Below are 27,048 nucleotides of genomic sequence, written 5' to 3' on the forward strand. Positions count from 1 at the left end.
TCCTTGAGGGAAAGCCTAATCAAATCAGCTCCAAAATCTACCTTTAAGTAGAAATCTCAGTTACATTAACTTATATATATTGTTATTGTTTAGGCCAAGTGTAGTTGAGTTTTTCTTTATTTTGAAAGGGAAAACATCCTAACTGAAAGATGCAAAATATATACCATGAAGAATATAGTTGATAATAGTGCATGCTGAAAATTTTCTAAGGCAGATTTTAGTTGGTCTAACCACTAAAAAAGGTGAATGTGGAAGTTGACAGATTAATTTTCTTGACTGTTGTAATTGTTTAACTATGTCAACGTAGTGTGATAAACTTTTAAGTCTATATAGTAACAAAGACAAGTGTGTAATAAAAACACTCTCTGCCAATGTTAATTAGTACAGAAAACTGAGGAAGGTGCAGGTATAGAAATCAGTTCTTTCCCAGACTTTGCAAGAGCAGCCCTGGATGGGAGAGACGATAGAAGCAGCTTTCAGTGGGTAGAAGAAAGGAGATTAGGAAAATGAAGATGGCAAGTTCAATAAAAGTATAAATTTTTGTCTTCTTAAATGCACTGTTGAATCTCCAGTAGGCAGAAGAGTACATGATGTACAGTATCCTGAAGAATGAATGTGTGAACATTAATTACATATTTCTTCTTTAAGGAGTATGTGAAGAAGAGAATCAAATGTAGCAAAATGGTGAAAAAGGTTAGTACTAAGCAAAAAATAATCTGAAATCATAAAAATTTTAGTTTGGCATGGTCCTAAGTAATTAGAAGAAATTTAGGAAAATGTTAAAAAAGAAAAAAATTGGAAAATGTGAATAGGCCTAGAAAATTATGAGAAGTTGAAAATTGCAAAGAAAAAAAAGAAAGTCTTGTTAGGTTTTAGACAGAAGAAAAAAAAATAAAAAACAATGGGCTTCTTACAAAGTAAGAAAATGAGATTGGAATTCTGGAAGCAAGGAAATGGTGGACTAACTGATAGACCTCTGGAAGGAGGAATCTGTAAGCTGAGAATGTTGCTATAATTCCACTGCTAAAAAGGAAAGAAATAGGTCTTTGGATCTGTGAGGATTCACAGAAGATGGCAGGCATGCATCCCAAGTAGAAAGATGCTCATAAAAAACAACTTGCATCAGAAGAAACCTCAATCTAGGTGGAAATAAAGAGAAGAATAACAAGCAATAAGCTTTCAACTGCATGTAAAATGTATGTGACTACATCCAGAGAGTAAAAAGTGTGAGTAAATCGTAACAACACTAGAAGGAACGTATAATTTAAGTACCAATTATAAGCCACTGAAAATGAAGAGTGAATGCATGAACATCAGTTACATATTTCTTCAAGGAGTGTGAGAAGAGAATGTAGTAAAATGTTGAAAAAGGAAAGAAAACTTAAAAAAAAAATTTAGAATGGAAAACTGCCATTATTGAATGTTCCTTGCAAAACAGGTGTTGGTAGAGTTGAGTCACCAAAGCAAACTGTCTAAAGACCTCATCACCAAGGAGAGTAGGAAAAGATAGTTTTTAGTGGTCCCTTGGAAAAGGGAAAGAAAGCTTAGCCGAGAGATGGCACATCTCAGAAGGAATGTTGTTACTTTCATTTAAATATAAAGAGATATTTTTGATGTAAGAGTGTTAGTGGGAAAAGAAAAATTAGTTTTAAATTCAGAGAGAAAGGGAATAAAGTCCTAAAGAAAAAGTTTAGAAATACTCCACAGCAGCTGGCTCAGCCATACATCTTAGGAGGAAAGTGCATTCTTTTCTATTTGGATGTACACAGCACTGGTAGAAAAATGCAGAGAGTTGGTATTTGAAAAGTTAGAATCAAGTATCTGTCTTTATATTTTAACAATACTTGAGTTCTCTGCTCCAATAATACATGAGTTCCTGTGGCCCAGGTAGTTTTCAAAATGATAAACACACATGAGGAAGGATCATTGGTCAATATTTGAGTCCTGCTGTCATAGAGCTAATGGATGTCCCAAAGGTAGACTGTAGAGAGAAGCAGCATGTCCTGAGGATTTTGAATCTGTACCCCATCCTTTCATTGACATTTCTTTTCAGTGGATTACTTCTGCAAGGACGAAGATCTTCCTGTGATTACCTTGATCCCAGGTAATGTTACAGATACCCTGCAAACATCTGAAGAGTTGATTTGGTTGATTACAAGTAAAATACAATGTAATATATAAGATTTTGGTAAAATACAATTTTTCTATATCCCAAGAACTAATAATTGTGACCATAAATATCACAGGACAGACAAGTTCTCTAACCAGAGTACTAGAGAACTACCTTATATGAAAGAGCAAATAAACTTTGCGATACATTTAGATAAATTTTCCAGAGGTGAGGTTAAGTTTTGCAGCTACAGGTGGAGGGCAGCCAGCTAAAACACTCTTGGCTTAAAAGAGAATCCACAAGAAGGATGAGTTCATTTGCAGAGGGTTGGATTGATTACAAGGCTGATGTTTGTGAGCACATTTATAACTTAAGTGTGTCAATTTAACTTCTGATTATAAGCTTTTTAAAATTTAAGTGAATGAGTATAACTTCCTATAACAAATGTTTCATAAGGTTTGTGGTTATCAAAAGCTTTATAGTTAAGTTACATTCCTTTGTGATTAAACCAGAAGGTTAGTTAAGCAGTTGAATATTAAAGAGAAGAGCTTTGATCATGCTAATGAGAAACAGAGCTTGTACAAATTTCAACTTAAAGACAATTGTTCCTGCTGGCTAATATCTGTATCTCAGGATCCCTGATTCTGTCAGCAGAGGCAGAGAGCAGGATATTGGAGGTGGAGAGGAGAGTTGGGTTTTATTATCCAAGCTTTCTCCCTGTCCTCTTGCTACAGGTTAATTGTGTTTTGTCTATAAAAGTCAAAGACTACTCTCCTGAAGTCCTTTTTAAAATGCAACTCTTTCCATTCAGTTTTCTTATAAACCCCGATCCCACCGTCCAGCCCCCTTCTGGTCTGGGAATGGGAATGGCTCCCTTTGAATCCCTGCAAGACTCTGTTCTGAGTATGTAGAACTGTCCACTATTGAGCAGTCCTCATTACCAAGTTCATCTTTGCCAAGTGTACATTGTCAGGCTTCTGAATGTTTCTGAGTGCTTTTTTTTCAGAAATGGGATTTTTAAATCGGGCCTTCTAAACTTAATGTCAGCAGAACAGTTCTTCAGATGATTCTCATCAAATACAATCATACCTTACATTTTCACAATCAAGGCCAGCTCAAAAATTGAAGTCTGCTAAATCCTATTTCCAGTTATAACCCTCTTTTATAATTTGGTACTCAGAAGTCATTCATTCACGATGTGGATATTACGATCTATACATTTTATTTCCATACATTTTCCCTGGTTTGCTACTTTATCTTTTTGGACTGAAGAATTAACATGTTGATATTTTCTGGCAATGCTTTGTCCTTAAGAGAATCCTGAGAGCACTTAAGTGACAATGATTTATCATTTTGTCTTGTGAGATTGATAGGCAACCCCAGCGGCTTTGCTGAGCCTAAGAGGATGTGAATCTGTGGCTAAAGGAGTAATGTCCAAGCCTGTGTGTTGTAGGTGGCAGGGGAGAATGATTCTGTCTAACCATTCATTTACTCAGTTAAGAGTTTGTAAACATGTTAAGGTTTGAGTCCATAGAAAATGAACTAGAGACTTCTCCAACTCCACACCCTCAATTTAGTTGGTGACAGCGAGGTTTTTCTCAAACTGAGAAAATCCTGAAGAGCTTGATGGAAGATGACCAACCACAAATGGTAAGCCACCTGACAGCCCAACATGCAAATCGCACAAGAGTTTTTGCAAATCTTAACTTTGGCCTGTGTTTAGGAAAAGCTGTTGCCAGTAGGACACATTGACGGAGTTGTGATTGGCATGTAGCCTCTTCCTGACATGAAGCAGATGTTGGAGGTTTCTGGATATGGTTTTCGACCACCTGATTAGTGCTGTGCTGTTTAATGCACTGGCATTATTTTGCAGAGGCCCTGACTAGAGATGGAAGTAAGGAAGGAAATGGAGGTGTCCTAGCCAGAGGCCTGGCTCTATTTGGAGATATACTTGAAGGATGATGGTGTGAAGAATGGGAGAAAGTTGGAGTCCCAACTCAACTTCCCCTGGATAAAAAGGAAATGTGGGCTATTTTAGAAGACGGGATGGCACTTTCTTCTTTCTCTTTTTGGGTGCTGGGGATTGAACCCAGGGCCTTATGCGTGTGGAGCCAAGCACTCTACCAACTGAGCTATATCCCCAGCCCATAGCAGCTTCTTTACATAGTCTTACAATACAATTCAGGAATTTACGTTCTTTGGTATTTATCCAAATGAGTTGAAAACTTATTTCTGCACACACACACAAAAAATCTGTACACGAATATTTATGGAAGCTTCATTCAAAATTGCCCAAACTTTAAAGCAGCCATGATGTCCTTCAGAATGGATAATTAAACTGAGGTACTTCCAGACAGTGGAATATTATGCAGCCCTAAAAATAAATGAGCTTTCAGGCCATGAAAAGAAATGAGGGAATCATATATGCAGATTTAAGTGAAAGAAATAGATCTTTAAAGTCCACAAGCTATATGATTCCAGCAATATAACATAGATACTATAATGGAAGTGCACATCAATGTATATTTAACTGAATGCATATAATGTGCAACATCAAAAGTGAACCCTAATGTCAACTTTGACTTTGGATGACAAGCATGTGTCAGTGTAGATTCATTGACTGTAATCAATGTGCCATTCTTGGGTGGGATATCTATAGGAAAGAAGTTTGTAGCCCTCCCTCTAAGAGGACCGGGGTATATGGAAACTCTGTACTTTCCATTCAGTCTTCTTATAAACCTCAAACTGCTCTAAAAAATATACACCATGAAAAAAAAAGATGTAAAATTAAGTGAGGCTGTGTGTGTCAAGTCCCTGGTCACATGTAAAGAATATTCAAACATCAATCAATGATTGATCCTTTCACACTGTATACTACATGAATAGAATGGGGTATCAGAGTTGAAACTAAAGGGAGTTGGGAGCGGGATGAGGGAAGATGCCCCAGATGGGGAACTCCAGCTTCAACTAATTCCCTTTAAGCATCTATGTCCATCAAATCAAAGCCTACTGATGGGAGGAGGTTTAACAAACCCCGTCGATCTGTTAACAAGTTCTATTACTATTGATGCCTTTGGCATTTTTCACTTCTAAAACTCTGCCAATGTAACAATGTGAGATCTCAAAATACTTGGGTGCTGTATTTCTAGAGATAGGTGATCTGCCATGCATAAGGTCCTTCTAGGAGAGCAAGAGAAATAATTTGTATTCATGTCAATGTCAACGGCCAAATGAAATATTTTGTGCTGTCACTGATTATCTTTGGAATACTGAGACCTTGGAGCAATGTTTTTTGAAGCCCTTAGTCTTTTAGTAACTTCCAATTAGCCAAGAAAAAAAGAACAACAATATTATATATTAATACTTATAACAGAGAAATTGATGATCCTTTGGCAAAAAGTATATAATTAATCATCATCCCATCTTTGCAGAGGATGAAGATAGATTTTTGATTGTACATATGGAAGAAATGTGATCAACGATGTGTGGGGAGACTGGCTCAGGTTAGGGCCTGGGAGGAGCATCAAAGACATTGATTTACAGTCAAGTAGAACAGGTTGAGCTACTGGGTACCCATGGTAACAATTGGCTGCAGTTTCCAAAAAAAGATTGCCTTATTTATCTTGACATCCCATTTCAGGAATGGATGGATATACAGAGCAACATAAATTGGTGGCAAAAGTATTCCAACTTTTCCCATGGTCTGCAGTCATTTGTCTCTCCTGGCAACTCAGCACATGCATTTATCCCATTAGTGGTTGGAGAAAAAAAATCCTGATTACCTTCCAGTTTACATGATGTATGTTAGTACATTGCAGCAGTGGTGGTGATGAATTCTTCTCTGCTTAGACTGTGCAAGTATTTAAGTGACCTTGAAACCTGAGAATAGCCATGCTCTAAGTAGCGGAGCCTCTTTTGAGAGCTATTGCTCAGACAGGGGTTTCTAATTTAAACAAACGACCTTATCCAAGATGCACAATTCTGGAAAAGGGCGATTATGGCAAATTCTACTTCCAATTTCAGTTTTTTGTTGTGATTTGAGTTTATGAAATTAAATTTGTTTTAAGTTTAAAAAACAAAACACATACCTTTATAATTAACACATACATGAGTGCATAGTCTCCTCTCTCTCTCTCTCTCTCTCTCTCTCTCACTCACACACACACACACACACACACACACACACACACAACCAACATTTGTTTCAGTTTTTTTTTTAAATGTGGCTGCTAGTAGGGTGGTGTTAGAAAGCTCACATCCTAATGGGAGGAGAGCATGGGGGTAATTTTCCTATAGAATCTGTTTCCCTATTGCAGATAAACATGAGGTAAGATTTGGACAGGCTCTTAATATGCTTTCTCAGGGTCTGCTTAGGTTTATATCAATTACCTTTGAAGAATTGGTTGAGCTGAACCTTCTGCTAAATGTTTTTGACTCCAAGATCCCAAAGATTAATTTGTACACAATAGTCCCCCACTCCCAATATCTATAAGTTTCTACTGAAAATATTCAACTACAATCTGAAAATATTAAATGGAAGCTTCTGGAGATCCTAAGTTTTAATTCCTGTGTTACATAATCAAATCTCGAACATGACACTCCATTCTATCTAGTAAGTAAATTATCCCTTTGTTCAGTGTATCCACATTTCATGCCTTACCCATCATCTCTGTCACTTGTATCATCCTAGTTATCAGATCAATTCCTGGTATCACAGTGTTTAAATGAAAGTATTCTCCTTTTACTTAATCCTGATCTCAAAGAACAAACATAGCAATGGCAGATATGATAAACCCATGAAGTTTCTCTCTCCAGTGAAAATGTGAAAGCTCTAAAGCTAATCAGGAAAGAAGAAAATCATAGACTGAGGTTTCTGAGACCCATGATAAAAACAAATATTCTACCCATGAAATTGTGAAGAAGGAAAAAGAAATGTGTGCTAGTTTTGCTGTCATACCTCAAACTAAAAAAGTTACAGCCACAGTGTGATAAATACTTACTTAATGTGAAAAAGGCATTAAACTTGTGTGTGTTCGTATAGGTGACACATACTTGGGTTCAGGGTTCAGTACTACCTGGAGTTTCAGGCATTCACTTGAGGTCTTGGAATATCTCCCACATGAATAAGAGGACTGCTGTATCTGGCAATAGTCTCAAAACCCAGACCCTGAAAAATAGTATTGTAGAGAAAGGCTTTGGAATTTGGAGGTCCATGGTTTGAATTCCAACTTTGATCTTTAGTTCTGCATAATCTTGGGGAGCTGTGATTTTTTTCCCCTCATCTGTAAAATGGTTTTAGGAAAGAATAAATGTTGATAAACTTTCAGCCTAGTTCCTAGCCTTGTATGAACATTCAATCCATAGTGCAATGATAATGATGACTATTACTAGAAATAGTTTTTTAAAAATACCAGGACCCTATAATCATTTCCATCATATTTTTGAGAGTTAATCTGAATATCTGAGCTTAAGGCCTAGGAATCAGGATTTTAGAATGTTCCATGGATGGTTGTGTCGGAATTGGGTTAAAAATCATCCTTCTGGGCTGGGGATATTCTCTAGCCTTTCTCAGCTGGACCGCTAAATATCTGACTCAGATATTTACTTTGTACCAGGAATTAGTGTGACCATTTTACATCATTAATAAATGTATTCTTCTCTGCAACTCTATATGTAGTTTCTTTTATTTTCTCTATTTAGCTATTGAGGAAACTCAGTTTCAGAGAAGTTAATATGCCCAGGAAACAGATTCATAAGTAGAAGAAATAGAATTCAAACCCAGATGTATTCACAATTCTCCAATTCCCAAGTTAGCTGCTATTATTTTCTCTGTGCTAAATCACAATAGGTCTTCCTGAAGTAGTTTTCAGTTTTCTTAGTTCTTTTCCATTGTAACTTTGTCTATCCAGAAAGAAAATTAACAATATAACATTGTATATATCCCTATCTTGCTATCATTTCTTTGCTATTATCTTCGTCTAATTTATATGGTGTTAAAGTAGCAACAGTTACTAAATTATACAAATATGCAGCTCCTACTCTATCTTAAATATTAAGATACACTGCTTGGGCTCAAGGAAATGGAGGTTCATTTGGGGAATAAGATAAATGTCATATTAACATGTTGGTCATAGGTATCATAATATGCAACATAGTTGAGTAAACAAGATGCTATAGAGCCCAAAGGAGAGGAAGGCTTCTTAGATGTTTGGGATTACTTCATGGACAGGTGATCAGTTCAGGTACACTTTTAAGATTAGTTTGCTAAAAATCCAAGTTTAGGGCTTTGTACTAGAAATATCTTGCCCAATGTCTGAGGCATAATAGGAGTCAATAAATGTTTTATATTGAAAGAATGAACCAATGAATGATGTGGTTTGGCAACTTAGTTCATCTACTTTTGCAACTGATTTATGGCTGAAAACAAATTATTCTCCTGGTACAAGTATTGTGTATAATTTTCAAAACAATGACACTTAAGCAAGCCTTTGAACCTTACCAACCTCTAATATTTGTGGTTATTGTAAGGAATCTTTCAAAACAAAATTGGAAACTAAAAGCTGAGGAAAACACACTTTGACCTTGAGTAAAACTCATTGTTTTGAATTAGACTCATTTAATTGTGCACATCTGCATTTGGATACTGGTAGAGAGGTTTTCAATATTTTTAGCTGTAGGTGGACACAATACCTTTTTGTTTTTACGTGGTGCTGAGGATGGAGCTCAGTGCCTCATGCATGCTAGGTGAGCGCTCTAACACTGAGCCACGACCCCAGTGAGTTTTTCAGTATTTTATAGATCATTTGTTCTTGTGCTATGAAAGAGTAAAAATAATTTGTCTTTGGGAAATTGATATTTGTGATTCTGTAATTATAAATAGTTTAAATCTTCTAGTCTTTCAAGGCAGTCAGAGTAGTTATCTATTGCTACAGAACCAATTACCCCTGAAACTCCGCAATTTACAATAAACTTTCTTTATCTCAGTTTCTGTGGGTCAGGAATTTGAGAGAGCGTGGTGAGGTGTTGAAGCACCCGATCTCTCAAGGCACTGTTGTCAAGATACAGGGGCTGCAGTCATCTAAATGTCCCTGGGGCTGGAAGATGTGCTTCCAAGCCCTTTTATATGATGCTGATAGGAAGCCCGAGTTTATTTCTAGCGCTGGGTTAGGCCTCAGTTCCTGACCACATGGCCCTCTTGGCTCAGCCCATGGATGTGGGTTTCCTCCAGAATGAGTGAAGTGATAGAGCCTTTCTGTGGTCTATCACATTCTAACTCTATCACTCTATCCATTCTACTTTATTCTTTTTATTAGAAATGAATAATTAAGCCCAGCTTCTGCCCAAGAAGGAAATAGAAGAGCAGAATAAAAATGTGTGAATATGTTTAAAGCTGTCATATTTGCATATTTATTTTTATTTTTAATTTTTTTAAAGAGAAAGAGATGAGAGAGAGAGAATTTAAATTATTTTTTTTTTAGTTTTCGGGGGACACAACATCTTTGTATGTGGTGCTGAGGATCGAACCCGGGCCGCACGCATGCCAGGTGAGCGCGCTACCGCTTGAGCCACATCCCCAGCCCCACAGTTGCATATTTATATTGGTCTCCATAGTCCCTTTTCTGTAGAATGAGGGGAAAAAAAAGTCTTTGAAAAGTCACACACATAGATGTTTCTCAATTTACATCCTGGTAAACTCATTGTAAGTTGAGAGTATCATAAATCAAAAATGCATTAAATACATTTAATGTACCAAAAATCATAGTTTAGCAGCACAGAACACTTTAGTGTATCAGTTGTTGATGCTCATGATCCTGTTACTAACAGGAAGCTGCTACTCACTGATGCTGCCCAGCATCATGAGAGAGTAGGGTTAGCCCAGAAAAAGATCAAAATTCAAAATTCATTCTATGAATTTGGATTGCTTTTATGTCATCATTAAGTTGAAAAATTGTAAATGGAACCATTGTAAATTGAAGACTTGTATATGCTTGGGTGTGTGTGTAGTCTCTCCATAATATAAATGGATTGGTGTTAATGGCACTGGATTATTTTGAAAGGTATTTTAAGAAACAGATCCATATGAAACCGTTTCATTGACTCTCTGAATGTTTAGCATGCTAAATCAGAAATTGCTGTGCTTCATCTGAACCACTAATGTTATTTGGGACTTTATGAATCTTTAAAATGATCCGGATTCCTTTTCATGCTACCTGCAAGAAGGTTTATTGACAAATTTTCAGCTCAAATTGAGTAAAATTATAAACCTTTTATATGTATTTTGAAAACTTGTCTCTGATTTCCTTATAACTTGCCCTAATCCCAACTTGTCAATTTAAAAAAAAAAATATTACCATTTAGCGTGCAGTTTTGAAACCATCTTCTTGTCCTTTTTGAAACAAGAAAAGTAATAAGTGTGTTGACTTTATTATCCTTACATAGCAGTTAGTGCTTATTGAGTGGATATAGATGACAATCATTTTTGTGAACATATTTAATGTTCATGCATTAATTTCACCTTTGATGGAAACATCATGCTCATTTACACATAATGCAGCAAGGTTAAAAAGCAGGTAGTAATTGGCAGGGCCAGGATTCAAACCCAGGTCTGTCTGATTCCAGAAGCTTCCTTTCAATCCAGAGCTTACATAACTAAATGATTAAGGTGCTTTCCCTTTGACTCAGTCCTTCCCAATTCATCTCTCTTGATAGTCTCTACTGATAAGTCCTGCTTCACCAAAAGGCTTGAAGTTTCTCTCTGGGTCACATGCTTAAACAGAAACCTCCTTTCTGTAGTAGGGGCATTTTCCCTCCCTAATGCTTTCCATTATGTACATCCCTCTCCCCATCCCACATCCCCCTAAACAAAACCAAATAAGATGACACTAGTAGAATGAAGACTAAGATTTCTATTTTGTGAAGAAACAAACATCTCTGAATTTATTTTGAAAGTATCTTTGAGAATTCAGTTTGATTCTATAAAATTTCTCTTCACATGTGTGTCTGGCCTTTGGGATTTAGATTATTGTACTTCACTTGATATTCAGACCTTCTGCCAAATGAAAGTCTGTCCTCCCTTTAGTTTTTAAACCAAATCTGTACAAACTACAGATCCATGCATAAATTTTACCTGTGTTAATAAACCCATGACCTAAAATCAGAAAAGGGCCAGCCAGCATATACACCATTTGATCTGTTGGCCAATGAAAGCAGAAAACCACTTTTATAAGATTCAGATTCATATTTTGCTTTCAATCTGCTTTTTTTTTAAGAGTGAGAGAGGGGAGAGAGAGAGAATTTTTTAATATTTATTTTTTAGTTCTCGGCGGACACAACATCTTTGTTGGTATGTGGTGCTGAGGATCGAACCCGGGCCGCACGCGTGCCAGGCGAGCGCGCTACCGCTTGAGCCACATCCCCAGCCCCTCAATCTGCTTCTTTTAAAGTCCAAAGGATATATTTTTTTTTTTCACAAATTGTCCACAAAAGTAGCTATGGGAGTAGTCTGTTCACTCCATTGTGTGACAGATGGCCAGAGATGGAAGCCTTTCATAGGTGTAGACTCTATGAGCTGCACATGGTCTGTAATATTCATGTGTTGACTTAGCCCAGGGAGAATTCAAATTATTCAACATCAGGAGAAGAATCTTGGCTGGCTGTGGTTCCTGCTTCATTTGATTCATGTCAATGGTGTTTTACTCTAGACCCCTGGAATATAAGGGCAGATTTGAAGCTATTGTATAAATAGCTCATATTTTTATAGCAAATACCAAATTTCAAAGTCCGTATGGATTAAATACTTGTAGGAGGTAGATTTTTGCAGAATACTAAGAAATATGTTAGAGTTGAATTGAGCAGTAGAAAATGTGTTGGAAAAAATTTCCTTAATTGTTATAGGAAATAAATATCTTTAGATTATCAGTATTTCAATAAACTGGCACTAGAAGACTGAATTTAATTTAAAACTTTAAAGCCTTTCTATTGCAAAATGCCATAAGTAAAAAGTCATAAATGTAGTGAAATAAGGCAATTGAAAAATATTTTGTATATATTTGTAACAAGATATTTTTTTTTCATTTTTATTTGGCATTTTTGTATTTAATACAAAAATTTCTTGATCTGTTTGTATTTGTAAGATATATACAAAGACTTAATATACAAGTTTCTTCATAGTTAATTTTCAGAAAAAAAGAACAAGTTACACAAAAAGGAAATATATAAAAGAAAAATTTGGGTGCATGTTATAGAAAAATATTTTCAAAGTGTTCTCAACATCATTAAAAATTATAAATTCAAGCCAATAAGATACTATTTTGTCAACTCTAAAACAGGCAATGATAAATAGTACCTTATTTGATGTTTACAGGAAATAGATACTTAAGTTACATCACTCGATTTAGAGTGAACTTTTAGAAGTCATAAGCCATGAATATTTTATTTCTAGGAATTTTTCCTATGGAACTAGACAAGTGCCCAGTGATATAAGTATGTGTTTTGTGGTTGCCCCTGGAGGGCAGGATCAATCCCTCACCCAAAATAGTTTCAAATGTGGAGACTGATGAAGAGAGACACAAACACACATGCACACACACACACACACACACACACACACACCCCAAGGCGGTAGGAAATGGTTGTAACTTAATAAAGGGGCTGTCTGGGGAGAGCAAGGCAGACACCCAGCTAGTCTGCAAAGGCTTGACGGGGAGGTAAGGGACTTGGTTTCCACTGTGGTTAGGGCATGGAGCTGGGTGAGTGCTCCTGTACATGGCCAGTGACTGGCATGGTTTGAATTTCCTGCCCACACTGAGGTGGTTTCCTGTGGGTCTGCCCAGATGTGTGATGGGGCTTAAAAATTGTCTGTGATCAAACACCAACAATGGAGTCAAACTCTGTATCACAATCCATTCCACTGTCTGATGGATAGTAGAAATATGTAGCACCTTATTTTTTTTTAAAAAAATTGAACTTGTTTGATTAAGTTATTATGTCATCTTACTGGCCTGCTTCCTGAGGCTGGTAAAGATGAAATTTCCATTAAATGTCTTGCTGGACACAGGACTGTAGATTTCGAGAAGGAAAATTAATGCAAGGCCTTGGTAACTAACAATATGTGAAACTGTAGGTGATAAGGGTATTTTGGTGTGGTAGGTATTATGATATTCATACATGTAGAGAAATGTGTGACTTTGATTTATAGTTTGGGCATTGGCAAGGCAAAGAATTCTTTACCGTGATGTGAGGAGGACCCTGGATAAAGAACTATTTCTGTTGCCTTTGAGTGGATCAGACAGCCCAAGAGTCTATAAACATGTCCAGAAAGACGGGACATCCTGCATGCTATGACTATTGCCTGATGTTTGATCAATTTACATAATAGAAGACCACTGGATCTTGTATCCGATCAGAGGTATCCGGGTGAGGGGATCCATGGCAGCAGCTCCCTGGGGAGTCTCATCACATGTGCAACCTGTAAAGTATATTAACTCTGATTCTGATGGGTCAGTTGATTCCTAAGGGCTTCCCATGTGACCAGAGGGTCAAAATAGTGAGACCTCCTCTGGTGCCATTGTACATGACAAGGGAATGAGGATGAGGAAGATGTTTCTTGATATAGGTAGAATATGTCAGAGGGCCCAGGTCTGGCTCTATTTCAAGTACCATTTCTATTTTAATAAGAAGGCCTTTCAGGATTCTACCTACACAACAACTCGGGGCTTCTGACAGCTTTCATCTCCACAAGGGTCTTACATGAAGACAGAAGATGTCAAAGTCAAGGGGTTTAACTGAGGAGTGTAATTTCATATACCAGACTCATATGGGCAACTGTGGCCATTGTAAATGTTCCAGTGACTCCAGGAGACAAGAGGGGAGATTGCTAAGGCCTCTACAGTGAAGTAGTCTCTGGGGACACCAATGGCAATGCCTGTTGCATAGCAACTGGAATAGCTTCTACAGTTTTTGTTATTTTTGTTTATTGTCGAGGACCCAATTCACAGTGGGTTAATTTGTGGAGGCATGAATGGACTTACCTTAGTTTATAGATTATTCTAGAATTGAGAGAGAGGATTCATTGTGAGACACATGTATCCCAGCCAAGATCCATAATCCAAGTGCACTTCAAAAGCTCCCTCTCCATACTTCTAACCTCAAATACTAATTATCAAAGTAGGTTAAACAAATAACAAACTTGGTAGGATTCTGCAGACGCATCGGATCACAGGACAGCATAAATGCAAGCGTGTCAGCAGATGGCTTAAAGAGCATGCTAGTCGGCATGCAGCAGCTCAAAGTATGTGCTTGCAGCAGGCAGATCATCCAACTAGCAAGCCAAAGGCCAGAGGATAAAGATCTGAGGAGTGGAAGTCATGGCCTAGACTATTCGGTTTAGTCACCCTCTGGAAAGTAGAGTTGACCTTTCACTTAAAATTGGTGCAGATCTTGGAACTCATGATGCCCCACATATGCACCAAGAGGATAGGGAAAAGTTGAATACCCAAATAATGGGATTGTTTGCAATGGCTTGAACAAAAGGAGAGGTGTGGTCTTTATTGTGGCAGGGGATTAGGCATGAGGTGAATGTTCCTGTGGGATTCTGTGGTTTGTTTTCCTCGGGGGTCAAAAGCAGCAGTCCCCAGGCTTTACCTATATATGGAACAAGTTGGGGAAGAAGGGTGGGGTTTGAAAGCAGTCAGTGGCCAAACATCCAACGTCAAGTCAAATTTTTATCATAGTATATTCATCTTAATTCTATTTATTCCTACAAACAATTACAACCAACTTGAATACCCGAGGAAAAGATTGGGCAAGTAATTTTGTTGTTCCATGCAGTGGAATACTGTGAGGTCAGTAATACTGTTGGGGGTGAATTAAGTTATACAAAGTAGTTGCACTATGCTACCATTTTGTGCTTAGTCTATCTGCGTGTGTGTGTTTAGATGCACAACATCTTGGTGTATTATTTAGTGTTTATTTCTGGTGATGTGATTATACTGTGTTTTTTTTAAAATATTTTTCTAGTTGTAGATGGACACAATATCTTTATTTTTATGTGTTGCAGAGGATTGAACCCAGTGACTCACACATGCGAGGCAAGTGTTCTAGCACTGAGCTACAACCCCAGCCTGATGCTGGTTTTTATTTGATTTTTAATTTTCACATATAAGGAAATTGGAAAAAAAAATCAATTTTTTTTCTTTTTGTTGAAAGTCAGTTCTTTCTCTGAAACCTTCATTTTTCTGTCGTTTCTAGCAGCGGGGCCACACACAGGGTTGCGGTGAGAGCTGGAGGCTTTGTTGCACGTGGCTTAGTCCTGCCTGCATGTTTCATCATTTTGCCTGGCCCGGTTTAAAGATGATCCAGATGGCCAAAAATGCTATGCTGAGTAAACAGCTTTACTGCATGGTCTGTTTAATTCTGATTTACCATGGTTCAGAACATCTTGAATTACTTTTATGTTTATTTTGTAATTTTATAAGCCCCCAAGTTCAGATGTGGAAAGATAAAATTTTTCAGAGTACCTACGGTGAGTTACACAACTCGCCCCATTTTTCAGTGCCATGCCTAGGAAATAACATCTTTATAGAGAACTATTGATTTCTGGTAATTGAATAGGGTGGAAATTTGGTTCATCAGAAGGATTGCTTCATTAATGAAGCAAATTATGCTTGGAGGTGGGAGTATTTCCCAACACAAACAAAGGATAATAAATGAGCCAATTAAAAACTACTTTGCATGTTTTCAAAGCAGCAGTACTTTATATTAAAGATGAAATAGTATTGTTTAAAAATGATATTAAACGTTCATGCTTATGCTTCTAAAAATATTAGTACTAATATTTAGTCGCTGAGAAAGGTATAGGTTTAAAAGTTGGATTCGAAGACAATTTGAATTAAGTCTGTGGCATTTTCTTTCAGCATCTCAATATTAAAGATATGAAAAGAATAATCTCCAGCTGGTAACACTGTAGAATTTATTAAATATGCAAGAAGTGTTATTGAATTCAAAACTTTTTGTCAGTAACAGCATTTATTTCATTCTACTTTAAAATTGGTCATTTATATTATATTATATATAATCCCATTTAAACATATTTATCCAGACATCAGAAAACTTGTTTTCTCATTTCCAAATAAAAAAAATAGAATATTGTCAGTAGGGAGGTGTGAGCAGTATCAGATGGGAGGAAGAAAAAAATCCCTTGTCTATTATGTGTACATAAATTATTTTCCCCATATTGTTCATCCATTCCTTTTAAAAATTACTGATGACTTTTATTGAGAGTCTATTATGTGAAAGCCTTAGGAGTAAAAGTCTCTTTCTGGATGGAACTGAGATCTGTCTCATTTCGGTTTTATTGCAATCTTTCAAAAGATGTTGAGCAGAGACTCTCTTCTACTTCATTTTCTAGCTTCTCTCATAGCAAGAAAAAAGCACATTGACCTTGAATGGGAAAAGGGTATCCTCCTGAAGCAGAGGCATGTAAAAAACATTTTAGCTGTAGAAGCAGTGTGGGTATAAGATGTCCATTTTTCTGATCTGGTCATGGTATGCAGTGGGCATCTCCTAGTGGTAACTGCTGCAGAGTTGGTAGCCTCCAATCCCGATTCTCTGATCTTCCCTGTAAGCTACTTATTATCCTTTAAATAAAATCTTTTTCCCCTAAAAAAAAGCCACAGTCAGTTTCTGTTAAGTTCTTTAATATTACTAATCTTATTTCACCAAAGAGGGAACCAAATGAGAAGTTCTCTTAAGGTGTGCTTTTGTGTTCTGCAAGCCAAGATACCTCTGTGTCCGATTTTATAACCTGCTAGAAAATCCCTCGTAGCTTATTATAACCTGTGTGTCCCTCCGTGGTGAGTGGCACCTCTAATGAGAGCTGAGACGGGCTTTGTCACTCTAACTCAACTCAGGTTGTATCTATGGTGTTGAAACAATCCCTAGCTATTCAGCGTGGTGAGAAACACAGTGCAAAGCGTCACTATAAAAATAAAGCTCAGCATTATGGAAAGGGCTCCTTGATTTCTTGCATATTTTAGTTTTCAGGTCATTGTTCTGCCATCATGTATAGAAGCACAGCTTTAAAGTAAAAACCTGGTCATCTTCTATTAGAAGTGGTGAGGCCCTTTGAAGCACTGCAGAGCTGGGAGCTGGGGCTGCAGTAACAATGGCTCATTCCACCCACTGCTGCGGATATGTAGAACGCGCTCTCAAGACTTGTTTGTTTCGAAGTTAATTAGCCCAATGAAAACCTTATGTGCTTTTGATTAATTAGTTTCACACTAGCCGACTCTGATTCCATGAATGAGCTAATACCAACGAAGAACCCAAGAACGGGGGCAACCTGAGTGGAGGCCTCTACTCTGAGAAGATAGAGGATGGGAGGCCTGTCCTTAGGTGACACTCTGTCCTCTTCATCCTCCACTGTATCCTAACACCAACCCGAGTCCACTTTATACGGTCTCAGAGGGGAAAGGGATGTTTTCCTGACTTACCAATTTCCTGTTTGAACTCATTTCTGGCAGTTATGTTCCTTTTTTACTAGGTATATTTTGTAATTTATGATGGTGGTTCTAAGTGTCTTTTTTGTGTGTATGAGAGCCCTTTATAAATAAATGCTCATCTTTTCAGATTGTGTCTTTACTTCTCCTTTCCAAAATGCCTGTTTGGTCTTTGGGCAGTTTGGGTTGTTAGGGGTGGCTGAGGAGGTGTGGTAGAGAAGCCTTCAGATCTGCATGAGAATCCTTGTTTTCTGGGTCTGTGTTGATCTCTGCAGCATGGTGCCTTTTGTCCAGGAGGTCACCACTGGCCCGTTACGGAAGCCTGTGGCTAGAGAGCATATGAAAACGCAACTGTATAGAAGTTTGTAATGAGACTGTGGTCAGCTGCTTCTCCCCTCTCCCCCGCCTATCCTTGCCTTGCCCTGTTCTATCTCCCTGCAGACCCTGGCCTAGTCTTTTCCTCCTAAGCTTGTTTCCCAGGTAGAATCAGTCCAGACCTATCCTCCCCCTAGAGAGCACTTAAGAACTTCTGTATATCCTCTGCATCTTGTGAGGGCAGCTGGCAGAGGTTCTAGAAGCATAAACGCAGGTCCTACACCTCCTGGACTGCACTGTGCTGTTGTGGTTACCGTGTGGTGGCCACTCTCTGGGGTCCCTTTCCACAGGACAAATGAATGGGAAACTGGGCAAAAGCCCTTCCTCTTCCTCAGCCTGTCAAATGTGCTTCCTAAGATTTTGCTTTAAATTGGGGAGGAGGTCTTGACCACTTCTTACCGCCACTTTATTTTTTTTTTTCTCTTAGTCTCTTCCCACCCTAGAAGATATGTATTTTCCTTATCTCAAGATGGCATCTATCAGGACACTTCTGGGTACCAGAATAGTGCTCAAGATGACACAGAATAAATCGGCCTACTTTAAGAGAAGTTCCAAACATTTTATTTCTTGTGTGTGTGCCCATACCTTTGGTTCTATTGAAACTGAATGTGGACATATTTTTCTGCACCTTGTCATTATAACTTAGCATATCACATACACCTTTGGTGAAGCATATATTGATAAATACTTAAAAGAACTGGAGAGAGAGGGATAAGAAAAACAGGAGGCCATAAGGAAATCCACAGTTACCTTTCTTACCCTTCCTTTGCCCTGCTCCCCAGGGGAAAAAGACTTTCTCTTTTTATACAATTTGTTTACATTTCCCTGCTAATCATCTCTATCTCTAGAAAGGAACTTGTCAGCCTACAGGAAACTCTCCATCCCATTTTAAAGTGAGTTCAGAAGTGAGCCTAGTGGTTATGGGTTAGGACATTTGCTTAATCTGCTCACATTTTTTTTTTTTTTGGTACCAGGGATTGAACCAAGGGGCACTTAACCACTGAGCCACATACCCCACCCCTTCTAGTATTTTATTTGGAGGTAGGGTCTTGCTCAGTTGCTTAGGACCTCACTAAGTTGTTGAGGCTGATTTTGTAATTGCAGTCTTCCTGCCTCAGCCTCTGGAGCTGATGGGATTATAGGCATGCACCACTGTGCCCAGCTGCTACACTGCCTTCATGCAGACTTATAGCCACCTACTCCTTATGGAGAATTCACTACATATTAAATGTATGGGTATGATAAAATTTATTACAACATTTAAACCAGCATACCCAATTATTTGCAGGTAACTTAAAATTTGAAAAACACAAAATTCATCACAAAGATTACATATATGGTTTGTAGGTGTAACTTACACATTGAATGCAGACTCACAGGATGTGAAAGATGCTTTGTACCCAAATAACCCTTTAAAACTTTATTCTTGGGCACACTTTGCTCCATAACTGATATTAGACTGCCCTGCTGTCAATTTATGTCAAAACTAATCATAATAAAAAAAAACCAGCATCTTATGCAAATTACTTAAGAGTCTTCACTGATAGCCATAACCACTCACCATGTGCACCCTTGCTTACTTTACCTTTCAGTGGAGGATCCCTACCCCACCAAGGTTGAAGCATGGGGAGAAAAGAGAAGAGAAACAGATGCTTCTTGGCTGGATGGCTTTGTGCCCTCTAGACTTGGAACCATTACAGTTGACTCCCTCTTATAGCGCCTTCCAGAATATTAGGAGATTGATTGTCCACCAAAACTAATCACTTAAACCTCTTTCTGTGGCCTCCAGGAACATGCTTCCATCTCTAGCCTCTTGCTGCAAACCTCCTTTACCTTTCTAGAATACATAAGGTGACCTCCTACTAGCTCTTTCTCATTTAGGGCAAATGGGAAACACTCATACCCTCTTTGCTCCAACATAATGCTAAGGATGCACCCAGTCCCAGTGACATGCAAAGATCTTGGTTCTACAACCAAAGCACCAAGTCGGATGGTCTGACGTCTTCCAGTTTTCTTTCTGCATAGAACATACTCTAGCCTACTGCTCCACATTCCTCCATTTCGTTTTTATCGCTACTAGCACCCTACTTTTCCATGCCCAGTTCCAGATCATAGATTGAATTCTCTACAGAGTCTGGATGGAATCTCTCCTCATTGTCTTGGTGTGTGGACAGGTTCCACAGTATTTGCCTTTAGGGGCCAGGTGTCCCAGCATTCTGTGTCATTCTAAAAGTTCTCTTCACAAAAGGATCTCTTCAAAATCACATTGACTTTTCATTCTGACCCCCTTTTATGCACTTCATCTTCCCATGGCATCCAAAGAATCAAAGATTAGATGTTGACTATTCTTTTTCAATTGCCACATTTTCATCTGGCATTTGCACTTTATGAAATGATATATATTTGGTCTTCATGAAAAATTTAAATAATAGTGTATTATATACTTTTCCATCCAGGTCACCAGTTCTTACACGGTGGAGTTGACTATGGCTCATTAGCTCATAGGTTTTAGATAGAAGTCTCAAGTCAAGCCAGCACTTCTCTTTTTGTCTGCAATTTTTAGGACATTCTGCATTCTAACTAAAAGAAACCACCTGAAGTTGGCTTATGCAACTGTTCATGAATGAGAAAATTTTCATGGGAGTGAAAGGCAGGAATGCAATTTGGCCTTAGAGTAGATTTGAGCCAGGAACTAGATGGTGGTATGGAGCTTGGAAATACTTCTCCTGCCCCCATTTATTTTCATTTATATATGTGTATATGTATATATTTTATACTATATGAATTTGTATTTGCCTGTATGTGTGTGATCAATATCTGTGGTGAGAAGAAAATGATCCTGGTGGCACTTGAGTGCATTTGTTACAATGCCTATGGCAAAAGAGACTATTTCTCTTGTTTCTAAGAAATGAGTTCTGGCTGGCTCATCTTAATGGTGTTTTTGTGCTGCAATAAAGGACAGTAGAAAAATAATGAAAAGCATCATTGTTGTTGGGAGCCCAAGACAGTGAATTGAGGCTGTTTAGTAGCCAATGTACTATAACTGGCTCCTATGATACCTATGCTGGTTTTTCTTGATGAAAGGGCTGCCATCTAAGTGTCACTGTAGTTATTGGATACCTGTTAAGTTTCAATTTCCTATTGTTATTTTAACAAATTACCTGAAAACTTGGTAGCTTAAAAAAACAAATTTATTACCTTACATATCTGTAGGTAAAAAAAAAAAATCTGAGGGAGACTCATTGGGCTAAAATCGAGATATCACATGGCTGCATTCCTTCTGGAGACTCTTGGGGAGAATCTGTTTTCAACTTTGAGAGCTGCTACATTGCTGAGCCCATGGCTCCTTTCCATCTTGAAAGCTAGGAATAGCAGGTTGAGTCCTGGTAGCACTATGCCTTCTGACACACTGTCTTGCCTCCCCACCCTCTCAGGGACCCCTGTGAAAACATTGTACCCACTATATCATATAGGGTGATCTTCCTGTCTCAAGATCCTTGATCACATCTGCAAAGTCCCTTTTGCCATATAAGGTGACAGATACCTAGCTTTAGAGAACTGGGATATAGACATCCTTGGAAGAGGCACAGTTATTCAGCTTTCCACAGCTTTCATTCGTTTACTTGTCGTCTCTCCTGAGTTCTTTGTTTTATATGATCTTATGCTTAATATTTTTTCTCCTTCCTGCTTCCATGACTACTTGCATTTAGTTGGTCACCTGCAGCTTAGAGACAGACAAAAATGATATTCTAGTGCTTTATTTGGTTTACTGTTATTCACGTTATTGAAGGTACAGGAGCCTCCTAAATATGTATTAGATGGACTCATAGGTGAAAAATTATATAGCAAATAAATCTTGGCAAATTGAGATTCCCAAAGTGACAGAAAAGCTAATAAGATCTGGGGAGTAAAAGCACAAACTCATGTTAGAAGGAGAGCATTCTTATTGCCAAATAATGAGATATTGGTTGATTGGTGATGAGACAAGTAGGGTCTAATATAGACACTAGTACAATATGGATTTTGCTGAAGCTACTTTGTTCCTAAAGGAACTAAGAAGAATATCAATTTTAGCCATGAACAAAATCGGATCAAATGAAAAAAAAATACTGTATGTTTATATGGTTAATAAAAATAGTAGTCATCATTGATAACAATGCCTATCACATACTAAGTTAAGTGCTTATTATGCATAATCATGGTAATACTCTTGCCAGCGCAGAGACTACCATTATTCCCAGGTAATTACAAGAGACTGGGAACTAGCTAGTTTGAGAGTTTTCCCAAAGCCACACTATTAGTATCTAGAGAAGCCTGGATTTAAATCCATGAGGGTCTCTCCATTATACCATGTGATTCAATATACTACTCCTCTTCATGCTTTCCACAGCCATCAAATGAAGGCATAGATGGACTAAGAATCTTGCTAGAGACCAGCCAGTTCTTGACAGTGCTGAAGTTTAGAGTCTGGATTCTTTCTTCTCATTCCAATGATGACAGTCCTTAGGCATCAGCCAGAGAAAGGAAAATAAAGGAAGAAGTAGCAAAAAGAAAATGAAGCAAGCAGGAAAGCAAGAAAAGATAAAAGGGACAAAAAGGTAACTATGTTGATTAGTTTTGTAAAGATATTCTTGATGGGTCAGTGGTGTGCGCTGCTGTTTTCCTTATACTTACTTGGAGCACTTGCATCCTATTCAAATGATCAAATTATTACCGGGAAGCTTCTTTATGTCATACACCAATTAGGAAAACAGTTGCTGGCCCTAAGGACTTTACAATCTCTATATATGTGTAAAAATATATGTCTTTTAATCTGTTAAGGACACAACAAAGCAGTAGTTCTGATAGACTTCTAAGGTGTCTCCCAGAGTTTCCAGCTCCTTAAATGTGAGCCTCATAAAAATCCCTAAGTACTAGGATTATGATATTAATACTATGATTCAATCATGTTAAATGGCATGCTGGTTTTCAGAAAGGGAGTTTATCCAGGTGGGCCTCATCTATTCATGAATGCTTTAAACCTAGGTCTACAGGCCTGACATAGGGAAGTCATAGTTTTGAATCACAAAAAGATAGCTTGAAATTGGAAGGAGCCACTGGGCAAGGAATGTGAGCTGAGGAACAAAAAGAGGTCCCTGGATGAAGGCCAGCAAGGAAAAGGGAATCTCAGTCCTGCAACTAAAAAGAACTGAGATTTCTATCTGCAATAGGAAAGAGACTGGAAGTCAATTTTTTTTTTTCCTTCAGCCAGGAAAATTCAGCCTGACACTTTGATTTCAGTCTTGTGGTGCTCTAAGGTGAGAAACCAGCCATGGCATGCTAAACTTCTGACCTGAAGAACTGCAAGTCAATAGTATATTGTTTTAAGTCGCTAAATGTGGGTTGTTGGTTACACATAGAGGAAAACTAACCCACTAGTTTTTTTTTGTTGTTGTTAATTTCTAATCAACTACCACTCCACATGCTATCTGTAAATCAGTTCAGTGTTTTCCTAATTTCCCAGGATTGGTTCTGGCTTATCATGTGTGACAATCTGCAAGGATGTTGAAGGAGACTGGGCTGGGTTTCCCTTCATTCGTGATGGCCTCCATCCAATCACTTGTTGTGTAGGTTGGTCCCAGATAGTCCATATAACTCAAAACTGATTTATCTCTTCTAACCAGTCTTCATATTTTGTGTTATCTTGGCTGCGTTTGTATTCTACTCAAGCCTTTGTTCTTAGACCTTTCCAGGGCTGTAGAAAATTGTGCCTTTTATGGCTGACCTGAATTCAGCCCAGAATTATTCCCTCATCCTCATATAGATGCCCGGATATATGAAGAGTCCTCTTTTCTTTCCTTTTCTCTCTATGATTTTCAAAAATATTTTATTGGTGCATTGCTATTACATGAATCTTGGAGTCATTGTTACATATTTGTACCCACACAATAGAACAATGTAATTTAATTCATTTCATTCCCCAGTAATTCCCCTTTTCCTCCCCTTCTCCATCTCGTGGTCCCCTTTCTCAATTCTACTGGTCTCCCTTTTGTTTTCATGAGATCCCACACACATGCCTTTTGTTTTCTCCTTTTTTCTCTAGTTTGCACATATGAAAGAAAACATATGACCCTGGACTTTCTGAGTTTGGCTTATTTTGCTTAACATAATGCAATCCAGGACCATCCATTTTCGAGGAGTCCTTCTCTATCTAACCATACAAAGAAGTTTCATTTTTTTCTGGGGTTGTTGAGCAAGAGATAGGATAAATACCAGAAAAGACATGATCTGGCATAACCTCTTAAAGCCTTGGGGCATTGGACTATCAAAATACACATCACCTCCCAGAATTTTGGCATTCCCTAGAAGACAATAATGGGGCTGGACATAATCCAAGAAGGAGTGTGACAGGAGCGATCCAAAAGACCTGGCATTTCTTGCTGAGGTGGCAACTGACTCTGGGGTGAATCTTGCCAACTCCAGAAATAGGGCAGCAGCGTGATAGTGCCTAGATAGTAAAATATCCTTCCTTTCGCCCTCCAGATTGTAACTATTAAGATGCAGCTTTAAAAATCCTCTTAAAATGATGCTAGGCAATAGCTCTGAGTGCCAACAAGTCACATTATTGGCGACAGATACATGTTTCTGATAGGAAGGCTGTTTTGTGAGCCTCAGGGACTAGAAGGTAAACTCCAGGAAGCCAGAAATACGTCCACTGGATGGGTCTGTGGCTCAGTAAGGAATCATATGAGTCAGCTCACGTGTAGCCCACTTCCCACTGATGTAAGAAAACAGGAAATTTCTCTTACCACCAAGGCCTAATCATTCAGATCATGTTGCCCTTTTCCAAGACTTCTATATAAGTAAGTATAAGGGATTCCTGTGCTGGACCAAAACCTACCAAGATCCCAGCCATGGCTGACTCTCATATGCCTTTCCCTCAGATGTCTAAGTGCTTCTTATCTGATACCCCTGAAGGCATATGTTTCTTAGAGCGGGCATGTATGTTGTGATAATTACCCTTGCTGCTGGCATGTTCAGTGTCCCTGATACAAGACACTGTCCACTTGTTCTAGTGATGTGGTCTTTTCAAAGTCTCAAAGGGGTTAGATTTCTCTTCTTCAAATGAGAAACATACTTTTGGAGGTGATGAAGGACCACTTGGCTGAGTTGGGATGGTCTGTGGTAGAGTGATTGAGTCTTGGGAATTGCTATAGCCCTGAAGTCATGAATCTGCCATGCAGAGAAGAGAGAATAGTGAGTCATGGTTTCTTGACCTGGAAGCACCTGGAACTCCAGTCTGTGTAAGGATGAGATAGTACTTCTCAACCACAGATGATACCTCCATTGACAAAGTTCATGGAGACAGGGAATCCTTGAAAGGACAATACTTTTCTGATCACAGCAGTTAGAAAGGCAAACGGGGTTGAGTAGAGGGCCAAAGTTCCTTGTGAGGTTTTATCACATACAATGGTACAAAGGCCTTTATGAAAAGGGATGGATAAAGAGGCAATCTTAGCTTCTCAAACTTTCAGGAGATGCAGGAAAGCTTGTAGATATACAGAAGTGAAAGAAATTAACCTAAAAAGGATGCAAGGAAATAACTGTTGGGTGTATAATCAAGAAGACAAAACAGAAACTTACGCTACCAGCAAGAGCAAATTGTTAGAACAGTCATAATCATGAAACAAAGCAATACCTTTAGCATTGTTCATTCTCACCTGAATGTTAAATAGGCAAATCCCTGAACTTTTGAAAGTAAATGCAGAAGAAGAGCTTAAAGACTTGGCAATCCAGTCTCATTTATGGGGGTGGTTTGAAGTGGAGCTCTTGAAAGACCCTCCTGTGACTTTACATACCATCTAGTAAAACTGATCCTCCATGTGGGAACTCCTTCAAACTAAAAAACTGCTATGGGGTCCTGACCTTGTCTCTCTTGGTGGGAATAGCTGACTGAGTGGGAAATCCTTGAAGTTGCTCTTTTCTCCAAAGAGCCCAGGAAACTCATTTCACAGATCTGAGGATTTCCTCAATAAATTTCTATTTTTTCAATTTGAGACTGGTAATAGCCATAGTTCAAAGACCTAGGTCACAATTACTTGGGGATATTTTTTACCTTTTAGATGAAACATGATTCCTGTTTTGGTTTTGTGGGGGGGTTTTTTGTTTTGTTTTTGGCATGCTGCATAATTGGCAAAGGGAATTTGTATTGTCTAAGGCTGATATGAGGGCGTGATGGGTTGATGCTGAGTACACCTGTAGGAGCTTTCTATTCTACCTAAACCTGCTAAGGTTATACAGAGTGAACGTTTACAAGTTATTTACCTCATCAGATTTGGTGGATAATTTTTTCATTAAAGAAAAACTCTGACCGTATAAATCCATATTCCCTTTCTATAATGGGAACTTTTTGAGCTGAAGTCCCATATTGTAGCATAAAATTGAGATAGCTTTTCTGTAAAATGGCATATTAAGTCAAGGAATAAAACCAATCCTCCAAGAATCAGTTAACGCCACAAGTAGATGGCTGTCCATCCACTAGGAAGAAAAATGCATGCATAGCTGTTTGACCTAAATTCCCAGCTCAGAAAGAGTATTGACTTTAGACTTGATAACACATTCCCTGATGGGATAGTTTATCTCTGCTGAGGTTATAGTCAATTAGCTACTACATCCATTAATCTTAATGATGGCAAATTCTGTTCGTTCTCAGTATTGTTTCTTAATGGGCTGAAATCTAAGCTGCATTTTCATGAGCCATTGCTAATAACTTAGTTGCATAGTTAGTAAGGCAGGGGATCATTTAAAACCAGATTATTGAGGGCACACTCATAAGGGTATTCCCTATGGAGGGAAAAAGTAACTGGCTTTGACTGGACCTTGATGAGGGCAATTACATGGCGATGAATTTGGATGTTCTTGTCCATGGGATGGCGCTTGATACTATCACTGACTTCTAAAGCAATTCTAGCCTCATTTTTGCTTTGAAGCTATCTTCCTCTGCTTCCAAGGTCAGCTTTGCTCCAAAATACTGCCTCCTGAATTCTTGTAATGTCAGTCGCTCCAGAAAGAGGACAGCTGTCTGCC

The sequence above is a fragment of the Spermophilus citellus genome, assembly GCF_964194105.1.
Source record: "Spermophilus citellus genome assembly, chromosome: 14".
Taxonomy (NCBI): domain Eukaryota; kingdom Metazoa; phylum Chordata; class Mammalia; order Rodentia; family Sciuridae; genus Spermophilus; species Spermophilus citellus.